General features: G+C 38.9%; 1 protein-coding gene across 8 annotated transcripts in view; it reads left to right on the top strand.

Moving 5' to 3' along the window:
* The window catches only part of ANKS1B (ankyrin repeat and sterile alpha motif domain containing 1B), a 411,921-nt gene that overhangs the window by 324,672 nt on the left and 63,425 nt on the right, over positions 1 to 23,824 (top strand). The window contains exon 1 of one of the 8 annotated variants that reach the window (XM_039703951.1): positions 33 to 95. The exons of the other annotated variants lie outside the window; for them this stretch is intronic. The gene's annotated coding sequence lies outside the window, so the exon portion shown is untranslated. Of the gene's footprint in view, positions 1 to 32; positions 96 to 23,824 lie in introns of those variants that run through there. 8 annotated transcript variants of the gene reach the window in all.

Below are 23,824 nucleotides of genomic sequence, written 5' to 3'. Positions count from 1 at the left end.
CGGGCGGGGGTCGGCGGGGAGGCGGCCGCGGGGCAGCTGTGGGCGGCGGGGCGGACGGAGTTTGAGGCGCCTGACGGAGCCGGTGCTCGCGGCTGGTGAGTTCTCACCGGGCCGGCGTGGCCGCGGGAACAGGGCGTCCCGGGCAGCATCGCCCGCCCCGGTGCGCTCCCTCCGAGCCGTCCGGAGCGGTGATTAATCCCGGGGGAGGCGGCAGGTGGGCAGCCACCTCTCGTGCCGCACGGGAGAGCGGCAGCGCGGCGCGCAGAGTCCGCAGCAGCGGCTGTCGGGGGGGCCGTGTCCGTGTGCGCGCTGCAAAGCTCTGTTTGCTTGGGTCTGGCAACTTGGCCGTGGTGTGCCCTGGTCCGAAACTTGCTACGCCAGGTCTCGCCTTCGCGGCACCGCTGGTTGTCCGCTCGGTATCTCAGGAACGCTAGTTGGGCGAAATGTTACGGTTGTGAGGAAAAAAAAAAAAAAAAAAGGAAAAACAAAAGGGATGAAAAGCAGAAGTGTGTAAAGATCAGAATGATGGTTTATGTTTCCTTGTCTCAGAAAAGACTGATGTTTGAAAAATACACAGTAACGAACAGGTATTGTACCTTACGGCGAGAATGCAGTGTTGGTATTGGGAGACAAACGGTACCTGAGAATTTCATTTGGAATTTAGTTTGCTGCACACGTGCCGTAACAGTTTTCCTGAGCATTTTTAGCATGTGGAGTGATGCATGTTGCCATGTGCCTTGCAAAATTCCTTTAGCTGTGCGAGCAGTGGTGATGTGTGCCAACATGCACAAAATCCAGGTGTACTCCATGCCGTTAAGAGCAGCGGTGCTAATGAGGAGGGCTACAGTGTCCATCTATGACAGGATTACTGATAGAACGTATCTTAAAGAACGTTTTAACTTGTTCTTTTAACGAGGCACAAAATACTGTTAGACCCTGGCATGATGGATAGTAAGTTGCCATTTGAATGCACTTTAAGGAGCAATTTGTGTCCTCTTCTGTATGTGCCAAAATATAATATATAGTCTGCTGCTAGGAAAAAAACCTCAGTGGAAGGTTGTTCGTATGATTATTTTTCCTGTATAAATGTGATCACAAATTGTGAGCACTCATGTGAAGTTGATACTTGTTTGCTCAGTGCAAAGCCTTGATCCTATGGTGTGTAATTAGGATAACGAATTAAAGCTTCATTCCGATAGCATTCTAAAAATTTCAGTGGTGCTCTGAAAAAAATGAAGAGTAAGTGATTTTTGCAGAAAATTTTGGTCTGTTGGCAGATCTTGCTAAGAGATCTGTTCTTTTTGATACATGAGTATAACGCATACAAGCTGCTGTTGTGCTGTCGCGCACACACCCTCTTAACTTTACACACCTGAGAAGTTCCATTTGAAGAATTTCTGCAAATGGTTGACAGATGAGAACTGGAAGAGCTCACTGATGTATTCGAAGTAAGCTCTGCTTTCTGTACTATTGATGAGCTCCTTTATAATTTTTTTCCCAGAGAAAGGAGGTGTGATAGTCAGGAAGAGATGAATTTATCCAGTAGGAAGGCAAATTAAAATGTACTATACATATTTGTTCTACCTAGGAGGCATTGAAATGCAGTACCCCAAAATTAATTCAGAAAGCTGAGGGTCTGCTGCTTTTCCTCTTAGCATTTTCCTTGGGTAGGGGGGGAGGGAAGAATGCACCTCTAACTGGAAGTGGGCACATGGAGTTAAAAAGGAAGGTAGAGGATGTGAAAATTGGAAGCAGAACTGGCAATGAAGCTGCCATCAAAGGTGGCTGCACTGAAGTAAGAACCTAAAGCAAACTGGCTCTGGGTAAAAGTTTTGCTGCTGAGGAACTTAAGAAGGAGCTATGACCTGGGTCAGTCATGATTTCCTTTACAGTCCATAAAAAAAGACACATTAATGTCAAAGGAATCAGAATTCCATGTCGGAAATGTTAATTTTAATGTTTCCATCACTCAAGAGGATGGAGGTTTTGCTTTATTTTAACATTGAACAATAGGCATTTTGGTAAGGATCTTTGTATTTATTTGTTACATGTTAGTGATAGGCATAGTGAATAATATTCTTCACAAACAGTAAATGCCCACCTTGCTTTGGGCAGACTGAGAAACTGTCAAGCCTTGGACTTAAGCTCTTTTGGCTCTTGGTCCTGAGACCTGCTCTGCATGCAGACTGAAGTTAAAGCAAAGATGAGAGTGAATGACACCATTCTGGGTCCAAGCTTATTCATTTGCCAAATACCAATCATGAATAGATTTTTTTTCTGATGATCCTATTATCATAATGCTTTGTTTATTAAATGTTGAAATGTTATATTAATCTTCCAAATCAACATTCGTTGTGATGAACTGGCCAGCTTTTACTCTGAGATATGTGATTTTTTTGTGTTTGTACATTAGGGAACATATTGGCTTATACTAGTTCACATTTTCAATGTTGTCTTCACAGTTCCACAAGCTGCAAGCTTATTTTTAAGAAATCATAGTCAAATTCTGGAGAATAACACCTTCAGAAAATTGTACCATACTGGCACTCTTTACAATCCAATGCAATTTTTCCCTTTGTGTAGGCAATAACAGAGGGCTGCTTGTACTTGGTCTTTTAGTCCATGTGCCAACTATGCCAGCTTGTCTACAAGACAGTAGCCATGGTTCCAAGTTTCAAGGGGTTATGCTTCAGATAAAGATGGCTTTGACAAGGTAATTAAGCAAGGAAAGTTGTTTCATTGTCTTAGTTTGCTTGCTGTCTCTATCCATAGACTTTCTGTATTTTTTGCCTATTAGGAGAAAAGATTCTAAAGGTGGTAAGTTCATTAGAGTGTTTCAGCATGTAATGCTGAGTATTTTGGGCACTGCAGTTCAAAGATGTAGGTCTTCACATACCTTATACTTAGCTCTATAATAGAGTATCAGTCTGCACTTGGAATTGCTCTTAGAGATTGTCCTCTTTTACGGATTACATGTAAACACAGTGGGGCATTCTTGGGTCAGTTTCAGTAGTCATATTGCTTTTGATATGAACTTATATATTGCCAGGTGTTCTGGGAGAAGAGGAGATACATGGTGTTCACTTGGGGTTGTTTTCCTTCTTTTCTATTTATGTGCTCTGGAGCACTAAAATTTTTCTAAAAGTCCTTCAGTCAGGTAGAAACATTTTTTCCTCTCTCCAAAGATTCTTCATTTAAAAAAACCCTCAAATTTGGCCTGAATTCACTCTGACAACTTAAGCATAGTGTTAAAGGATCTTTTTGACATTGTTATCCTGCAATTAATTTCTGTGAAGTATCTTGCAACATTTCAGATGGCTTCAGGTTGGTTGCAGATAGCAATTGTTATGTCTGCCTAAGGAAGTGATGATACTAGTGTTGAACAAACCTTAACCAAAGGAATATCACCAGGCAGATAGTCTCTCTTTCTTGATAAAGGAATGGTGATTCTTGATTGAGAAGTGCTGGTACATCTCCTGGAGATTGTCTCTGTCCTCTGATCACAGAGTCAAAGAGGTTCTTATTGCCATGAAAATGCCCAAGTACATAGAAAATCCAGGACCATATCTGTTCTTCCTCCATTCCTTCCTTATTGCCTTCAGCCTCTTACTGGTGGGTTATGTCTAACTCTGTTGACTGAGAAACATCTTAGAGAGTTTTGTGATGTCTTTTTTAAAGGCAAATGATATTTAGTCCCTGCTTGGCCCATCCTTTGGGGTTGGATGGTATCTCAAGAGGAATAACAAGAACACAGAGGCTTCAGCGTTATCAGTGTTAACAATAGCCAGCTTTGGTCTCTTTTTTCATTCGGACTCAAATCCCAGAATATCTGTGCCCTTAGAACTGAGTTTGGGTTCAAGTCAAATGCCTGAAACACAGTTTGATCAAGAGAAGAGGTAATGAACAGTGACAGTGTATCTGAGGACCTTCTAGAATCTCTGGCTGTGCTATCACTTGAGGGCACTTGCTCAATGTTAGAAAGCAGTCTTCAGCCCTGGAATATACTCACTCTGTGGATGGTTAAGATAGCACTTTTTTTCCCTTGTGGATATTCATATCTTGGCTTGTTTCCAGGGCTTGCATGATCCCTTGCTAAAAGAAGAGTACCTTTCCTTTGGGAAAACCAACTGGAATTTCCAGCTGGTCCAGAACTGAGTAATTGTAACCATCCTGTTTTTTCTAAATGTACTACACGTACTGTAGGCTTACCAGCAGTGCCTGAAATAAGTGTCTGCTGGGGTCTTGGGAAGCTTGAGATGAAAATTCTTTCTCCCAGGCCTTTGTCTTTGGAGTTTGCTCTTTCTAGAAACACGAAACTGGGAGATGTTAAGGAAAGACATGTCTTTTTTTCTTACTTTATCCAGCTTTTTGATGCCGGAAATCCAACGTGATTTATACTACGTTTGTTACATGAAATTGGTTTTTTCTTCATTCTGTTCTTGTTTCCTGCAGTCATCAAACACTGAGAGAGTTTTTTCTATTGTTTAGAATGTTTTAAGTTCTGAGGCTGTAAAAAGGCTAAATTTAATAAAAGCTGCAATAATAGCAGATGAAGTCAGCAGGGAGTTTTGCCTCTTTGACAGAAGATTTTAGACCATTGTTTAAATTTTGAGGTTCTTTTTTTCCAGAAAGTGCTTCTCTACAGCGAAGAATAAGCATTTAGTTTTGCAGTACATTTAAATGTCATGAAACATGAAGGTGATAAACACTTGTTTTGCTTGTCCAATGTAGATGATTTTCTAAACTCTTCAGTTAGTTGACTGGTCCTCCTGGTGCAGATTGGGCAGACCTTCAGTGCTTCTGGGTATTTGCATGTATGCTGCCTCAGTTGGTTCTGTGTACTTTGAAGTAAAGCTTTTGCAGTGATATCAGTGGGAATATACATCTCTTTTACCATGGGTATACTGAAGATAATTTCTTTCTTCTTCATGTATCTCTTCAGTGAAGAACACTATTACACACAATATCTTTTAAGTATCTCAATACAATGATGGTACAAGCCACTGATAAATTGGCGAGCCACAAAAATGTTTGTGTGTAATTATTCCCAATATAGGAAAGTGCAAAGTCAGTTACAGTGTTCATCAAGAATTATTATATAGTACTAAAATGTGTGTTTATGTGTGTATTTATGCATGTATAATAGGAATAATTTTAATTCTAGAAGTTTTACTGTTGTAATGCATGATCTCTGTTCTCAAGCTTCATCTTATCCCACTGAAACTGATAGTAAAGCTGTCAATAATTTTGAAAATAATCATAAAAAATGTATGTAAAAATAATCTAGTAAATTTTTACTGTTTATACAATCTTAGATAATGTCACAACATAAATAGATATGCTGGTAAATGCCAGTTTGCAAATAGTTAAAACACATAATTTTTAAGTTAACTGAAAAATGGCTAATTATCTCCTTCAGGGTCCCGTAATCAAGGAGCTGGTGTGCCACTGTTGTGCTTTGTTAATGCTTTTGTTTTCCAGGAACATTTTCATATATAGTTATAAAGCCTTGGAAAAGTGTTACTTTGTTAATAGTGCAGCCACCTGGAAAGTACATTGTTAATGAGTATGCAATTGGTTTGTGAAGCACCTGTGTTATTATTATACCATCAAAATACATAGAACTTCAGTTTTCTTTACCAATATTAGTAAACCACCACAGAGGTAAGTGGATATTAGAGTGAATAGTCACACAGAAAAATACTTTAGCAAAACCTAAGGGAAATATTGTATGATTCATTGTATTTTTACTGCAGCCATTATAAACTGGATGTAAGTTACTGGTTTCCTTTAAAATCTGAGTGTGGTAGGGATTTGGCTCTTAGCACTAGCAAGAAACAAGAATTCAAGAATTTCCATAGGCTTTTGTGAGTATTTCTCAATTCTAATCCATGTTATGCCCGGCTTGGGTATTTCAGAAACAAAGGTTGGTTCTACGAGAAGCACATTATAAAAAAACTTCCAAACCTCATCTTCATTAAAAATTCACATGAAAGTGTTATGTTTAACAGGTGTTGACAGGATTAAAACATGTTGCACTAGCCATTTCCTAGGGATTTCCCCACTGCTTATTAATTTAATTAATTAACTGTCCATGTCATTTTTACATACTTATGCAAAACGACAATAAATCTTTAATATTGTCTCTACACTACTAAGTGGCACTTCTTTAAGCATTAAAATATGGAAAGAACATGAAATATTACAACTGTCATTATTTGCTTGAATTCAATTGGTCCTAATTTTTGTTGTCGGCTTGAGTATCTTTAACTTGTGTGAGTGCAAGATACAGATTTTGGAATCATCATGTGACAGTGTGACTTGAGTGCTGCCAAACCACTGCCTGCACTGAACCATCTCAGCACCCTGCCAGACAGCTCCATACTTGTCCTTTAAGTACTTTGTATATGCATTAGTCACAGCACAGCATCACATTAATAGCAAGTTTAATTGTGTAATGCTGTCTGCATCATGTCCCTTTTGTAAAGCATCCACCAACCAGTGCAGGATCATCTTTGGGCTTGCCGGGATGACCCATGCCCTTTACAGCTGTAGTTCTTGGCTGTGCCCATTGCTTGCTGCTACCATTTTTGTTCCTTGCAGAGCTGTCTGGGGCTAAGCAGCAGCTCTGCAGTGATGATACGCACGGGGATGCGTAGGGCAAAGGAAGCATCACGTACCCTGAGGGTTTGCGCTCGGAGATTTTGAACACGGGTCTCAGCTAGTGAAAATTGTCATAGCACTATTGATTCTGTTGACTGCACAGGCTGAAGAACATGTCTCAGGCATCTCGTCAGAAATAATCTTCCTGGATGCTGGGAAGAAGGACAAGCAATAAAGGATGTTCAGGTATCACTGTGGTGAAGAAGCATTTGGCCTGCTTCACACGTACCTTTTGGAAGATAGCAAGAATCTTCCTGTTGCTATCATAGTCATGAGAGCTCTGACACTGAGAGAAACCCTGTGGAGTCTTGCTAAAGATGCCATCTTTTAACATTATTTTATTTACTTCTTGATTCATTTGCATTGACCAATTAATTGGCTAAAACTTCAAAGAAAATTAAATGTTGAAGAGGAAACTCGATATGTGGTTTTCAAAGGGAAAGGTGCCTTTAGAGAAAGTGTTAGTATAATTGATATTCTCTGTAAATGCTCAGCTGTGGAAATAGGAAACTAAAGTTAGGTGGTCCTGATCTGGAAAGCTTGGCTGAAGAGTGTTAAATTTCCCTTTGCTCTGTTCTACTGTATGTGCAAGCAAGTGGTGTTCCTATGTTGAAAATTTTGTTGAAATCCTTTGGCCTTGATATTTAAGGGTAGTATTGCGGGCCTACACTTCTGTAATAAAAGTATTGTTAATGTTCATTAAAAAACACGTGCTGTTTAAAACATAAGCTAGAGAGCAAATCATAGCCCCCCCAAAATAGCAATTTTTTCCCATTTAAATAGTTGACTGCATTGAGATTTTAGTTTTTGGTTATTAGAGGGACTGAAGACTACTGTAATTACAAGAAAATTGACAAGCTCCTTTCTTTTTGAACAGTTTCCTAAATATTTCCCCAAGTAAAGCAAAGCTGCTGCTTGCTTCTACTGACTCTCAGTATGATGCAGCATCTAATAGGATTGACGCTTGAGGACTTGGTGATCCCATAGTGGTCAGATCACCTCAGCTGAGGACAGGAGCTTGGTCAGACTGGGAAGTCACTCCCCAGTGACTCGCTCTTTGGTGTCTGAGACTGGTAATCTATGCTGGGATCTTTGCAAGAGAAAGATCATGTTTTATCTGCAGAGTATCACATAGAATTGGTTTTTTAAAATGTCTTTCTTAACTTGTGGTAGAAAAAATTAGACTTTGTGTGAAAAAAATTCTTTTGCAAAAGCAGTTTAGAACAGAAGTACTGTAAAATAAACAATCTGAGTTAGAAGCAGTGAATAAACACAAACAGCAGTCATCTTTCCATGTTGTTTTTACATTGACATACACCCTGCTTTGAGTTATGTAACTTAAGTAATAGGATTGTTCTTTGACCTGCATAATCTCTTTCTATACTGGAGGTACAAATACTCATGTAAAGTAAAATTTCTTCTTTTCTAACCAATCTCTACTTTTAGTTATCCGTATGTGATGATGATTTTATACTGTAATGCAAAACTGTTGATTCATGGAAGTAATCCTGTGTTCATGCATTATACAAAAGCTATATCTGGTATTGTTGCTATTGCTAGGGGCTGATGTGTCACATTTTTATAAATCTTGTTTTAGAATATCTTATTTCAGCTACCACAGCCCAGTTCTGTTTAAAACCCTGTTATGTTGATCCTAATGCAGTGATGACATAACCAAGAGAGTGAGGGGGCTTATTAAAAACTAATAATATCCCTCAAGTATTATTTTAATTTATTAGGAATGTAGCAAATCCTTAGTAGTCAGGTGTTCCTAAAGAGGTTGATTTGAATGTGCAAACTATATGGAATTTAGCAGTTTTGGTTTGGTTTTTTTTCTTCTACTTCCCCCCTATTTTTTTAATCGAAGTTTATACTTTTATATTATGGATCTTATGCTTCATTATTCACCTCTGTCATTCCCGAAAAACAAATCCTGATCTTTTGTCTTGATGCCTTTGTGCTGCTCCATGGGCAAAGGAGAAGTGGTGCTCCCCTTCCAAAGGGTGTGTGGAGAATCCTCTTGCCTGATGGTCTCCAGGATGGATCTCACCATTTGGCTTCCTGTTGTTCCTCCTGTTCCTGAGACTTCCTACCTCAGCACAGGGCCCCAGTGATGAGACAAAGCTCTGAATCTCCCTGCCCGTGGGAGGAAGCAGGTGGTTGAAACTTCACTCAATTTTGAGGCATTCTCATATCCTACAGATTCAAAATGAGGATTAGGGCACCATAGTGTAACTTCAAGTCAGTCTTTGTCACACATTGCTGTGGTGAGCAGAGGGTCTAGTCCAGCAGTGTGAAAACTGACGTAACTGAGTTTGGTTTAAAGGTTTTCATGTTGCCGAATTCACGGATAAAGCAGCTTGAATTTGGCTCAAACATTAATGGTGTGTGCAAGTGTATAATCAAATTTGAAGGCATTTACATAATTACTGATATATCAGAAGCATTAAAAGACCTGTCATGCATTATTATGCTATCAAACATGATACCCTTTGTAGACTGTGACACATGGAGTGTTTTTGTTTATGCTTTTGACATACTACAAAAGATTGTGTGATGCATTCAGAAATTACATTGACATTATAGCAGTCTCTGTCTCCCTTTTTCTACACAGCAGTTTTTCAGAGAAAAGAATGTCAGTCATGGATTTCTATAATCTGAAGATGGATAAAAGTTGAGTTAGTTCATCATCATAAAAAATTAGATAAAGGAGGGTTTTTCCTACTTCTTAAATCTATCACAAAGAGGACTTCTTCCTCACTCTACAGTGCTCTGTATTTACAAGCTGTGAAGGTTGAAAGTTAGGGAACTTGTTAAATTGTGAGCAGGAGTAGTTGAAAACAGCAAGTTTAGTGTTCTGTGTTGGTAGTCTGGAATACAGTGATGGCAGAATGGAATGGAAACCAGGTTTTCAGTACTGATTCTGGATACTGTATTAATTGGACCATAATCAAGGTTTAAATTATTACAGTTTGTATTTGTATTCTGCTATATTCTTCCACAGACAAGAATTCAATAGTCATATTCTTGTTTAGATTTTGCTAGGGCTGGTATGAAAGACTGAAATACTGCCTGCTAATGGGGTAGGATTATTTTATTTTCTGGGGTACAACACTTATTGGGCTACATTTGTGAGGATTCTGTAAAGAAATTGTTCTCTGTTATATTCGAGGTGTGGGCTGGGGAACTTGTGTAATCCAGGGACTCTGTATGGAACTTGGGTCCACTCTCCCTAAAGTGTCGGGGAATTATTTTGATGGTTATGTGTGGGGGTTTTTTTAGGTATGTACACAGGCACTATGCAAATCAGAGCAAAGGGCATGTTAGTTTTTACACAGTGCATCTCAGACATCTTCAAAGTGCAATATTCCTATTCTTTAACTGAATATCTAACATGTATGGAATTGGTGTGTTCTGAATCGCATATGTGTCCATAGATTTGCAGTGCTTGGTCAATGAGAACATTTTGGTAGGTGCTACTTGGTAGAAAGCTCTTGTGCCAAATGTCAAAAAGTGTGAGTGGCTGAAGGCAACAACAAAGGGGGTTTATAAGAAGGCTGCAGAGAGACTCTTCACGAAGGTCACATAGTGATAGGGCAAGGGGGAATGACCTTAACATGAAGGACGGTAAGTTTAGATTAGCTATTAGGAAGAAATTCTTTACTGTGAGGGTGATGAGACACTGGGACAGGTTGTCCAGAGAGGTTGTGGACTCCTTATCAGTGGGGGTGTGCAAGACCAGGCTGTATGGGGCTCTGGGTAACCTGATTCAGTAGAAGGTTGCCTGCCCATGGCAGTACGGTTAGAACTAGATGTTCTAGAAGGTTCCTTCCAACCCAAAATATTCCATGGTTCTCTTGCAGCAAATGTGGTTCATCAATAGCTCTGTGTTGCTACAAAAAGATATTGCAAAGTCATCTTTGGTTTTTTGAGCAGTAAGGAGTGAGAGAGCAGGGTCTCTGAGGCATTGGCTCAAGTAAAGCAAATATTCCTTTATGAAATCACTCCAGTTGCTCTTATTTCAAGCCTTCTATAGAAGATGAGAAAAGATTGTGCTAGTCTGCTACAAATAGCTTCAGTATCAGTCCATGACTTTTGATTTTGTTAGAGTAGTAGATTCAAATACTTCTGTTCACAGTAGTGAATCATCCATCTGAGGCAAGGATGTTTTCTACCAACCAAACCAAGGCTTTGTTTGGTGATAGGGTTGATTTCTCCTCCAAAGTAAAACAAATCCCACTGGAAAGCAAAAATAATTTCACCAAGAGCACTTGGTCCATGATGAAAGTGAAAATGTTTTTCTGGATAAAGTAGATAAGAAATTGAGTGATGCTCATTTCATACACTTTTATCCTAAACTACTGACCTCCTCTTAAGCAGTCCTGAATTTCTGTCAGCTCAGTAACAGCCCTGGCCTTTCATCTGTTTAGGATATACTATGTGTGTGATTATTATACAGTTACGTTTTTGAGGGATTTATTCCCTGTGTTTGCTCTGCTGCCTGAACCATACCTATCCTAGGAGTTGATTGCAGTATTTATCAAAGCTATGGAGCCCCCATTGGAGCCATCTGTAGATAGTGGTTGTGCCATCTGTCACTAAAGACTGCGTTCCAGAGGGAGAGACAATATGCACAGGCTTCGTCATGCAAAGCCTGTAGGTTACGGTCTCTGATGCTTGCTTTATCCTTCTAACATGTATAATTTCCAGTGTTACACTAACTTCTAAAATCTTTATTGCATGAGGCTTTTGAACACCACAGTAGCTGATACTTCATCCTTGCCCCCTCTGTATGCATTATGCATTTTGCTGAACTCCACACATTCCTCTGAGAGGTGAACTATGATCCCTGGTTGTTAAAGACTGCAAGAGTAATAAAAAATGGGCAACACCAAGCTGCAAAAAATTTCCAACTGGTATATAAAGCTCAGAGATAATGGCAAGAGCCACAAAAACTAAGGTGCCTTTGGGTGCAAGCATACAATTTTCTGAATATTTTTGCTATGAATTATCAAGGATTACAGCAGCAGCAGATGTTTGAGGCAGCGTGATACGGGTTGTGTATACCTTTGTGCTGTGATTCACTGAGCCAATATCCTTGCATGCTAGGAGATAGGTGACTTCAAAAAGTTTCAGGAGAACATTAACAGAATATTTTAAGAATGCTTTCCCTAAAGATGTTGCTACCAAGAGCAACATTCAAAATTTTTGTGTGGTGTTTGGAGATCTTCTAATTTGTGAGTAGAAGTAGTGGCATGTGATTAGCCACCAAATTTTAAGTGGAATTTGCATTATCTTAAGATGTATCTCATGTTGTATCTGGGGGCAGTGTGATGACCTAGACAATATTGGATGTGGGAACCTGCTAATGAAACTGTAGGCCTTCAGGACAGCAATTTTCATGACTGCATGTTGTCTCCATTGCAAAGGCTTAATTGCAGTCCTTGTCGTAGGGAAGGATATACCTTCATATTTTGTGCTCATGGGGCCATGAATCCTTGTGTTGCCTCTTTCAGCTCTGAGTCAAGCATGCACCAGGCACATGCTGGTAACCACAGAGTTCAGAGGCTGCTGTCAGATTTGCACATTGCCCAACTCTGTAGCTCATCCACACAAGTAGGACTCCTGAGCTACTCTTATTTGTTTTTGTCCATGCAGTGTTGGCAATCTGTCAGAAACAGACATGAAATATAAAGCAACAAAGTAGTGGGGCTTTTAGTATATTTTCTTTTTAAATGCAACACAAGGAACATTTTGTACAAATGACAGCACCCTAAAAAGAGCTATTGCATCAGTAAGAGGCGATACTATGGACTGCTATGTTAAATGGGAGACGAACTGATTTAGCATAAGCAAACGAACTTTAAACAAGCCCTGTGATACCTCTTCCTATTCTGTTACAGATCAGATGTAGCTTTAAGAGCATGTCATGGCTTATACATGTTATGGTTGTGTACTTATGTATGCATTAAAATATTCCAAGAAATACAAAGCAAGAACATTATATTGTCAGCAAGAGGTTATGCATGTTTAATCAAGACCGAGCTTCTGAAAATACTCATGAAATGTGGATGATCAAACATTTTACTTAAGTATTGAATTTGAGGACATTTGAGTGGATTATGTTTTGTTCTTTATGGATGTTCTCTCAACATGAAACGACGGGAATATACAAATATATATATTTCCTTTTTTATGTTTTTTTTTTTTTACACCATAGCAAGGACTTGCTTCGTTGCTAGGTAACAAGGTATTGCTTTATTTGCAGGAGCAGTAGCTGAGTTGTAGTGGAAGCAATGATTTATCTGAAATATATTAATATATACTGGAGCAGTAATGATTATTGAAATTGCTTACTTTTATGTGCTCCATACCATGGAAAAATATATAATCAGTTCATTAGAATATTTCCTTCTACTTTGTAGAATAAATGCTTAATTACTAAGATCGTCCAGTTATTTAGTAAAGCACCAAAATCTGTATCATTTATTTAGTGTCTTAAAGTGGGTTCTTTCAGATACAAAACAAGTAGTAAAGTGCTACCAAAATAAGGGGATTTATAAGGTGTAGTTATAATTGTCCATTCATGGCTTTTTTGGCCTTTCACAGACTGGCTTGCTTTTTCAGCAGCAATACATTTTCCTCCAGGGATCAAGGCCAAACCTGCCAGTCACCAGGGCAGAAGCTGGCTGCTTTCCTGTGGCAGGCTGCCATCTCGGTTCTGCCTCCAAGAAGAGCGGCAGGTGGTCTCCATGCCACTCCACTCCTCTTTTCTCACACAAGTCTGGAAATTCAGAATGGTCACAGTTGCCTTCAGGGTAAATGCTAATACCACCTGCTGCCACTGCTGGCACGGTGACTGACTAGGTGGTGCTGGATGCTGTATCCATGGCCCAAATGTCACTGCTGTTCATCTTGCTCAGTTTTGCTGATGTTTGTGGAGGGAAGCATATACTGCTCTGGTGGAGTCCTCATCGACTTGATGCTCGCCCCTCTAAGGTCAGGTTACTCTTAGCCAGGTAAGCACCTTCATCCCTGTCTGTTTTGTGAGGTACCAGGACTCACCAGTGTCCGTGGATGCAGGAAGACAGTTTGAGTACATGGAAGAGAATTTCTGTGGTGACGCTGAAGCAGAAGTGTGAAGTTGTTCTTTCATGGTGGTGAAGCCATATTGACTCAGAAGAAAGTTGTCTTCAGCATTAGCCAAGTTAGTGATTGTGGTATGGCTGAACATTTTTTAGTTTGATTCATAGAACCCTAGAATATTCTCAGTAGGAAGGGACCCACACAGATTATCGAAGTCCAGCTCCTGGCGGTGCACAGGACCATCCTCAAGAGTCACACCCTGTGCCTGAGAGCATGGCCCAAATGCTTCTTGATCTCTGTCAGGCTGGTTCTGTGACCATTTGCCTGGTCAATTGCCCAAACACCCTCTGGGTGGAAAAACCTTCTCCTAATATCTAACCTGAACCTCTCCTGACTCAGCTGCAGGCCATTCCCTTGGGTCCTCTCACTAGTTACCAAAGACAAAAGATCAGAGCCTGACCCTGTGCTTCGAATCACCCTTGCCTAAATCTTTGATGCCTTTCTTTCTTGCAAAGATTGAAGTTTAATAATAAATCACATGCATAATTCTGCTATTTTTGGAGTAAACATTGGCCTTTTCCTCATGTCAGTCCATTTTTAGCAGCTGCAATTCTTTAACCTGCAGGATTACCTGTTAGACTTTCAACTTTGGTTCCAGGTATTCACATATGGCTCCAGAAAGTCGCAGTTCACCTCCACTCCACTCATAGAGTAAAGGTAAAACCTAGTGGTTTTACCTTTAAAAAGGCTATTAGTTTGTAGTCCTGATCATTCGGTTTCATTGTTTTGTTTGGGTTCTTTTTGCCAAGCAAGATCCTGCTTAATTTAAATAAAATGGGGCATTTATCAGTCTGTGATTGAGAACAAGATTAGTCTACAAGGGACAGTTGATGGGCAGGCAAAACTAGGGTAGAAGAGATAGCAAAATTTATCTCAATGCGCCTTACCTGTACAAAGAAATATTTGCAGCTGTGGGTAACGTTGCAGCTTGTTGGAATTTCTGTATTGTATCACACTTGACATTTTCCCTTAGACCGCCAATGACTTCTAACACAGTCATCGACACAATCATTTCATAAGTAAATAGCTGCAGGCTTGGACAGTGTCTTAAGAACTAAAGTATTCCTTATCTTTTTGGCTTCCATTTCAGCAAAACCAATGAGTAAATAAAACAAGGCAAAATGGCACTTTTACAGTACCTGGCTTTCCTGAAAAGTTGCAGAAAAGAAAAAGTCAAAGCACAATAGGGTTGAAAAGAATAAAATTTAGAAAACTGTATCTATAAATGTAGAAGATTGAAATAAATAAAAGGAAAACAGGACAAATGGGAGAAAATGGATGCTGCAAGAAATAAAAAAAGAGCAGCAATTACGCTTCAGCATGAGTCAAAAGGATGAATAAGGATGGCTCTTTTCTGTAGATCATAAAAAGGAGAAGGAATATGGAGCCATTGTGGGATAAGGACTTCAGTATATACAATTCTGTTATTTTAATGTTAGAAGAAATATTTTTATTTTTTTTACATTTTCATGTCCTATGAAGTGAAAGTTATTAATTAAGGAAACATGCATTCAGTGTTGGTCACTGCCTGTCTGACCATCCTCACCTCACTTTCACCTCTTCTGACAGCACCTAGTGTACAGTGTATTAGGGCTTGGTATTGATTTATCTTGGCACTGGGAGCGTCTAGAGAACCCTTCCATCATCATCATCATGCTAACTAACATGAGGCATACTAAGATGGACTGTAGGACTTCCTTAACTCCCCAGATTTAGTGAACTTCGTGTTTCATTTCACTGCTGTTTAAAATCTCCCAGTACTAGTAATGATACTGACAGAGGGCATTTGCCTGCCTGATGTTTTTGTTATTTGAGCAGCCAGGTTGATGACTTGGTTCTGTGCTGAATAGGAGGTCACCTGTATGGCAGTTTTGGTAAAAAGCTTTTCTTTGTGGATAAATCATCAAAGAACTGAAATTTTTCTGATTTTAAAATATTTTAATTGTTAGTGTAGATGTGTTTAAGCTCAGAAATCAGTCTGATCCTTGCTCTTCCTAAGCATCAGATCTCTCTTTCTAGTCTGTGTCAAAGGAATGCTGTGTATAAATTCTGGATGTGCATACTCAGGTGAGAGGAATCACTGAAGACAGTTGCTTAATTAATCACTGTTCTGACAGGAGCAGGGAATGACATTCACTCTACATGAACACCACGTCATTTAAGTAAACACGAATGCACAGCCCAGCTTTGTTTTGCTGACTTGTTTTAATCGCTGCAGAAGCACGGAATTGAATCTAAATTTGGAGTGCTTTAACTTCTCTGTTTTAAGCAAAAGAATATTAAGAGTAGCACAATACTTTTATTTGATGAGGTGAAGACTAATTAAATAACTGCAGTTATGTGAAGTTACATAAGAAACAAGATGTGATGTTCTTGTTCTGAACTGTATTATTAAAAGACACGTATTTTAGCTTTTTGGTCACTGATTTACTCCATTTAAGTTTCCTTTTGGAGAATATTTTTTAACCTAATGAAGTATGGTCTTGCAGTGATTCTGTTGGTCTTTCAAACTGATTGGCATTTGAGCTGCAAGAATGGTTTCTTTCAGAGGTATTAAGTTCCCACAACTTTCGTGGAAGTGAGTAGATGAAAATCTTTTCATATCTTCTTTGTGGTGGGGATATTGTGGCTTGTACTGTTGAGGGTAGGAAAAAGCACAGTTGAGTAGTAGAGCTGTGGTGGGAAGCTGAAATTACAGTGAGGATGGAGGAAGCTGAATATAATACAGAAAAGAGGTACAGAGAGAGGAGTTCTGATATGGGCCAAGGGAAGGATTGTGGAGACATACATGAAAGTCCATAGGAAAATGTGCTGTTATTTATGCTGCTGATGGTTCTGGTCAATCACCAGTTGCCCTTTTGAAACAACTCACTGTGTGATGAATGGCATATTGGCTTAAATAAAAGCACTCAGTTACAGGTGACTTCTCACACTGCTCTTCTCACTAGTGCAATAGTGCACCCTGACTGATGGCAGCCACCTGCACCTGCTACTCTTGTATTCTGCCCAGGGAAAAAGGATTGGAGCTGGATTGAGTAGAATGCCATGGTTGGTAGGAAAGTTCCTTGCTGTATGTGTTGTGAAGGCAGAGGCAGATAAATACGCCTTGTATCTGGGATGGAAGGCAGTGGAGTGATGTGATACATGGTGACATTAGAAATTCACTTTTGCTTTCTCACATATTTTTAATCAGATGTTTTACTTTTTTACAAAGATTAATGTTTGACAGTCCTTGATTTGGATTTTCTTTCTGATATTTTTGATCAAAAAATGCAATGTCTATTATGTAGCCATAATATTTTTTTCACCTAAACTAGTGTTCCATGAGAAAGTGTTGTTATCTTCATAAATATTATCATTAGTTAATGACAACAAAAAGTACTATAAGAAATAGTGTGGAACATCTTATTTTAGGCTTGCAGAGAGTGAAGACTATGAATCACTTTTTACAGTGCTTGGCCAGAGTGCATACATGGTAGATCTTTTTTAATGGTCTTATTTCACCCATTCTGATTGTGTGGATACAGCAAGTAAATCCAGAATGATTTTATTAATAAGGCATGGTGTTAGGATTTAGAAGAGAGGGTTTTTATTCCTATTAGTATGCCAAGTTTCACCCGCAGCCTCAAATTTTTCAGTTAATCCACAGGTTTGCATTTGTTCAAAAGAAAATAGGAAAGAGAAATCAAGTTAGTATTTTTTCCTCTCTGCACTGATAGAAACATACACTTGCATTATTCAAAGATTTGAGAGCCACACTCTTATCAACAATACAGAATCAAGTGACCACATTGCAACAGGGAAGGTTGACTCTATAAAATTAAATTAAATGCATTAAAAAATGGGCTTATAGCCTGATGTTTGTACTATGATAAGACTCACTAGAGTACAATAAAACTTGATCATATGCAATGTAGGATAGTGGATTAAATTTCTTAATTGCTGATAATAAGTAATCCTTACATCTCCAGGGTATACAGAAGGTTGAAAAGCAGCCAAACCCACTGCATTTTTATAGTGTCAGTCTCCTTGGCAGTTCCCTGTGGAAGCATGCTGATGGGTGGGAGGGAGGTTAGGAAGAGCCTGTGGGTATGTATGGCATTGCTGTCAGGTTAATAAATTACATGGGTCCACTGCAAAGTGGGTGCATAGAAGCACATATTGTATATGCTTCTGTGACACTGCAGCATGGCATTCTTCTGGCTCAGGGGATTCAGTTATTCATTGCTCTCTCCCTCTCTTAATTCAATTTGTGAGCTCATTTCACAGTAGTCTATTCTACTCCTAATGCTTTTGCTAACTTTCCAGAATACTAGAAGTGTATAAAAGCAGTGAGAATAGACCCCTGAGCTTGGACTGTGTTTTTCACTGTGCTAAATTTGTGTTTTACCATTTATAAGCTCTCACTCCACAAAACCTATGCTGCTGTTATAAGATAAAATGTGTAGGTTTGGATTTAATTTTTCTAGCAAGCTGGATAATAGACAGAGAAGTGATGCATACAGCCACGTATCAGAATAGTTCTGTGTTATATAGCTGTATTTGAAAGTAAAGCTCAAAGAACAGGTCTTTTATTCTTCTTTATATTTCTTTAATCATTTTTTATCATGCTGTGAAATAAAACATACTGTGTCATATTTTTCTTCTGAAATCACCTTACTCTACCCTCTTCTTATTTATCTAGTGAAGCAGGAGGCCATGTCTGAGCACTTGTACTTTGCACCCTGCACTCCAGTTCTAAACTCATTTGATGTTCAGTTTACTGCCCTTTTTCATTTCATCCTGATGGCCTGTGTCTTCTCTTATACTTTACCCTGGAGTGACAGAAGTCCTGGATGCCTGAGATGCAAGGACAAATCTTAGAAAATGGGATGCTTCCAGTTGTCTTCATTTCACCAAGGGTGTCATTCTTCTTGAGACCCAAGATTCTTGTAAGCTTACACTGTAATAAAATGTGGGTGTTAACAAAGCAGTCTGGAAACGTTGAGAGTTGACAGTATAGGATCAGGAGCAGCTATTAGTAAAAGTTGCTAACATCTGCATCTTAGCATATCATTAAAGTTGTGACTGGGATGAGCTGTCTGTGGCTCTGAGCGCCAACAGCCTGGGCGGAGCTCCTGTAGGAAGGGAGAAACACATCAAAACTGCAGGTTGCCCCCAGCTTGTCTCAGATCTGCCTCAGTTTTACACACTGAAGCAGTGGGTTGGCAGGAGGGGATTAACACTAACAGCAGTGTCCTTTACACCTGAGTCTCAACAGAGCCCTTTGCAGAACACAGTCAGGGAGAGTCATACAACCTCTCTCCTCTTTGCATATGGTTTTGTAGTTTGATTACGCTTGTGTCCAAGCTTTTCTTTGCATCCCTGAGACATTATAAATTCCTTGTACTTCAGTGACTTAGAGACATTGACAACCCAGTGTTATGAAAAGCTGAAGCTTTAGGGAAGGGTTACAAAGTGCCCTGTTCATTTTGTCTTGTGAACCATAAGGATAAAGTTGTCAAGTTTGGAAATAAGAGTTTTCTCTTAACTAGAATATGCATGTTGCCTGAAAGTCTAATTTGGTCTCTGTAAGGCTTCTTTCTTGCCCTTATACAGTAATAAGGTGGCAATTTACAGTAGAGCTGCTCCAGCTTGGGCAGGCTTTTCTTGTGTGTCGAATTTGAAAGTTCAGTTGTCCTTTAATTAGTGATTATCTACATGATGAAAAACTAACTTCAGGGCTTGAAATACTACAGGGGAAAAAAATTACATAATTCAAAACTGTCCATGTGGTCATGGGACTTGTGTATTTGTCTTCCTAACAAAGCTGAGATTCAAAAGTTTGTGTTTTTGAGAAGCAGATAGACTTTGTTGAGACTTGTGATGAAATCACAAGAGTGAAAGACAATATACAAGATCTGCTTACTCTCACCATAACTGGGCCATCTCTGAAATTGAAATAAAAAGTATACCTAGGGTGTTTTTCTAGCTCTGAGTATAAGCAGTTATGAGATTGAATATATTTGTAGGGTAGGTCTGCTGAATAAGAAAATACTATTTTTACGCAGTCAACTTTCATTCTACCATTTCGTTTTGACTTTACCCATCCTTTTCAGTTCTGCAATGCAGTGTAATCCCTATTTTATTGGAGTACAGCATGTCCAAGCAAGATACTGGCTTCATTCCAGTCAATGGTATTTTGACATTGACATCAAGAAAACCAGGTTCTCATCCTTGTTACCAAATACATGGTGTTTGAAAGAGAACCTTTCACTGGCATTAGATCATTGCAAGCAGGTAATTTATAAGCTTATGGAAAATATTTTAAGTGGTTTCAAAATTCCAGTGCATGTGTGCTTTGTTATTAAACAGTGTCAAGCTGGTACGTTCAGAAATTCTTACAAAGCAAAGCTTCCCTTGGGAACAGGGCGCCTCAGACCAAGAACATAAGTGTAAATCTAGACAAAAGATAGTGTTAGCTTGGATCTAAACATGAGCAGTTTCTATAGGGATTATAGGCTGTACAGCCCCAGATGCCCAGCACCCTGGTCCTTCCAGCAAGCTGAGAAGGCTTCTCACTGGGTTCTCCTGCCCTGGAAAAGTACATGGGTCCACAGGCAAGGGCAAAAAAAACCCCCAAAAATGGCATTTTGATTCTGCTTGGAGGATTTTGTTGTTAATATTTAAGTTAATGAAACACCTGACCTAATGAATTATTTTCTTAACCATTTATCCAACTTTAAAATGCATGAAAAATTCAATGTAACTAACATAGCAAAAATTATTTAAATGTGTGTTCACTGAGTGCATAATAATCTGCAGTGTATAGAGAACTTTTCAGTTTGCTGCACAGAGATTTAGCTGTGCAACTTTGAGCTAAGTTAAAATAATGATGTACATTTTCCCATTTAATTTTAGATCCTATTTTTCGGTATATGGGTCAGCTTCTTATGTCAGTATTGCATTAGTCTTTTGCACAAAACAGGTTTAGAACTGCAAGCAGGTCTTCCACATTTTCATTTCTTTAAAGTGCTGAACTGTAAATGAGCTTATTATATCTAGAAATACAGATGTGTCCAACAACTGCTCTTGTCTTCCTGCAACCTGCACGAGAAAGTTATATTTACTCTCTGAAAGAAATTATTTTTATTAGTGACTCTTCTGCTGATAAATCTCTGGGGGTTTTTTAACCTTTCAGGAATTAGAGGTTTTAGAGAGAAAAGGTTTTTTCATCTCATCTTAATCTCAGTTGTCAATTGTATCAGGTTTTTCTATCTCACTTGTCCATGTACATTCTCTGCTGTTGTGAGGAACATTTTAGCACAGTAGCTTGTGTCTGCATTTTTGTTTGGGGTGGAGGAAGACGCCTTGGTTTTGAATTTAAAATAGATTGTGTGAGGCCCTATGAGAACATCTGAATGAGTAATTCCTCGGTTGTGTACCCCAGAAAGATGAGACTTACCTCCCAGATTTCTCTGACCTGGAGGATATTGATGCTACTCCAGTCCAGGCTTTGGGGATCTCTGTTGCTCAGGCTTGTTGTGGCTGGCTCTGCTGCAGTAGTATGAGGGGTCTCTTGCACGTTTTTTCTTTCCTGCTTTCTAGCCACTGTGTGTGTACAAAGATGGTAATACACATCATGCATTTTTGCTGAAGAGTGGGTGTATTTATTTCAACCCCACATACTTGCACACCAAGTGTTTGGAATCAACTCAATGAATCATGCCAGTGCAAGATTCACTATGCTTTCCATTTTATGCCTTAAAACTAAATAAAGTTTTTATTTAGTTAAAACTATGCCTTTATGAGGAGGGTGGTCTGAGAGATTTGTCAATGAAGGTCACTGGTAGGTACCTCTGAGGCCAGCCCAGGTCTTGTCCATAGAACACTCTGTATTTAGAGTTTTTATACTCTTGATATATGGAAATTCTTCCTGCCCTCATTTTTGATGCAGGCTTTGTTAATGCACATTTCTTTATCACACACGCAGAATAAAAATGTGGTTGAACTTTAAAGAATAAATGACTGCCCTTGCAAAAAGAGAAGTCTGCATATATATATTTATATATATACATGTATTCTGTATATATATCTCATCTCACCTGGCCTTTAATCTTATCAGGTCATATGAAGTGGTGAGCTGTGAGGGAAATACTGCCCTTTTCCCTTCCCTGACGTTAAGAGATGTATGTGGGGGGAAAAAAGATGGTTAGGATAAGCTTTTGACTTTTTAGCTCCTATTGAACATAAGTCCATGCAAATCTTATGGTAGACACTCTTCATTGTGCTTGTCAATTGTTCCACAGCTTTACATATGTTTTAAATGAGATAGCTGGACTACATTGCTTTAGCATTTAAATGAAGCCAAATTAATATTCTGTCAGCAAGCAGAAGGGGCTTTTATACTAGAAAGGTGTAGGAGGGAGATGGATAATGGGGGATGAAACTTGCTGATACAAACACGTGCCATGTTTTGTTTAAAATATGAAATTCTGAACCACCAAATCTTGTAAATTATTAAAGATGACCCTAGATGATTTTAACATACATGCCTGTTCCTGGGGGCTTATGAAATTTTTTATCAAAATGATAAAATGATTACATACAGGAGTAAGCTTTTATGTTTTCTAAGTATTTCCTGCATTATGACACAGTAATAATTTTTTTGTTTAGACAGTAAGAAAATGTATCTGGATGAGGGGATTTCATGGGATTTTAAATAACTAAAACTTAAATGCAATTTTTTACAAATAGTGATTCATAGCAGGAGCCTATGTTCACAAAATCAGTTCTTTCTTCAAAATGTTATTGAATAGCCAGCCCTTTTGCAAAATGCTTCCTCTTGGTAAAACATTGTGTTCTCCCTGTTTTATCTCAATAAAGAATTAAGCAATCATACTATGTGTGGTAGTAAACTCAGTTGTCCTAGGTCACAGCTGATGAGGGGAGGTGGTTGCAGTTCTCCTTGCAGCACCACTTGTACAAGACTGCACAGACCATGAAAGAATAGAAACGTATGTGGGTGTTTGTTCTCTCATTTCCACGGTATCCTAGAGTTGCAAAATAAGGACAAAGACTGCTGAAGAATGAGGCCGTCTTTTTCTGCAACCCTGAGTGGTTATCCTGTAAATAACATATATAATAGATGTTAAACATACATTAAAAATGTTCATTACGTTGTTATTTCATTGCTTATGGAGGAGAGCAGATGCCATTAAATCAAATCTGATTTTATTATTAATCCAACTGCTTCCTTTCCATTTTTCTGTGGACTTTTTGCCTTATTCACTGGTTGGCAGGTTTTGCTCATTCTTTTGCTGTCATTTCTCTCTGTCACCTCTGCAGTGGTTGGCTGAATGAGGTGGGAATATGGTTGCAAGTGCAGATAAATTGCTGAGCTGGGTGGTGAGTGACGGGTGGTAAAGAAATGAAGGGGACCTAGAGGAAAACTGTAAGGGAAAAGGAATTTGGGGTTTCTTGAGTTGAAAATAAAATGTGGAGAGAGAGGGAGAAGGTTGACAGAGTGGGAAGGAAGTTGAATTTGCAAAGAAGAAAATAGGAAAGTTACCCGAACAACTAGAAGAGATAAAATAATCTAGTCTGGTTATCACAAATGCCTTCTGCTGTCACCTACTGATATCTTTCAGTTGCTTTCTAATTTTATTGTAAAATGTTAATCCTTCCATTAGCTATTTCTCATCTGATTACTATAATGACCCATTTTCTGGTCTTCCTATTCTTCTCCCGTGTTATTCATCCTCTTAAAATTCCGGCACTCATTTTATCTATCGTAGGTTCCAAATTCTCATTTTGCTTTATTATTTCAGGAGCTTGCGTTGGTTGTATCTGCAGTTAAGGAGCAGATTAGCAAAACTTAACATTTGCATTTTAAGTTCTCAACAGATATAATTCCTTATACAGTTAGTACTTAATTGTAACTCGTGGTGTCTCTCACCATCTTTTCATTTATGATTTGCACATGGTGTTTTGTCATTTGTTTGCTTTCCCCAAACATGGATGTGGAGGAATCCCT

The sequence above is a fragment of the Passer montanus genome, unplaced genomic scaffold (genome assembly GCF_014805655.1).
Source record: "Passer montanus isolate IOZ18808 unplaced genomic scaffold, ASM1480565v1 scaffold17, whole genome shotgun sequence".
NCBI lineage: Eukaryota > Metazoa > Chordata > Aves > Passeriformes > Passeridae > Passer > Passer montanus.
This window is presented reverse-complemented; position numbering and strand designations above follow the sequence as displayed.